The sequence below is a fragment of the Gavialis gangeticus genome, unplaced genomic scaffold, assembly GCF_001723915.1.
Source record: "Gavialis gangeticus isolate Ggan-Ray unplaced genomic scaffold, GavGan_comp1, whole genome shotgun sequence".
Lineage (NCBI taxonomy): Eukaryota > Metazoa > Chordata > Crocodylia > Gavialidae > Gavialis > Gavialis gangeticus.
Genome location: NW_017728982.1, coordinates 563,566 through 563,785, shown reverse-complemented (window position 1 = coordinate 563,785; position 220 = coordinate 563,566).

Here is a 220-nt window from a genome sequence, read left to right as displayed (position 1 = left end):
TCCACGAGGGGCCGGGGGGGGAGATTATGCTTAGGGGCAACCAACACGGGCTCATTAGCGGCAGGTCCTGTCAGACCAACCTGGTGGCCTCTACAACCAGGTCACCAAATCCTTAGACACAGGGTGGCAGTGGACATCGTCTTCCTGGACTTTCGGAAGGCTTTTGACACTTGTCTCTCTCCCCGTTCTCATTAAGAAACTGGGGGTTGTGGTGTAGACA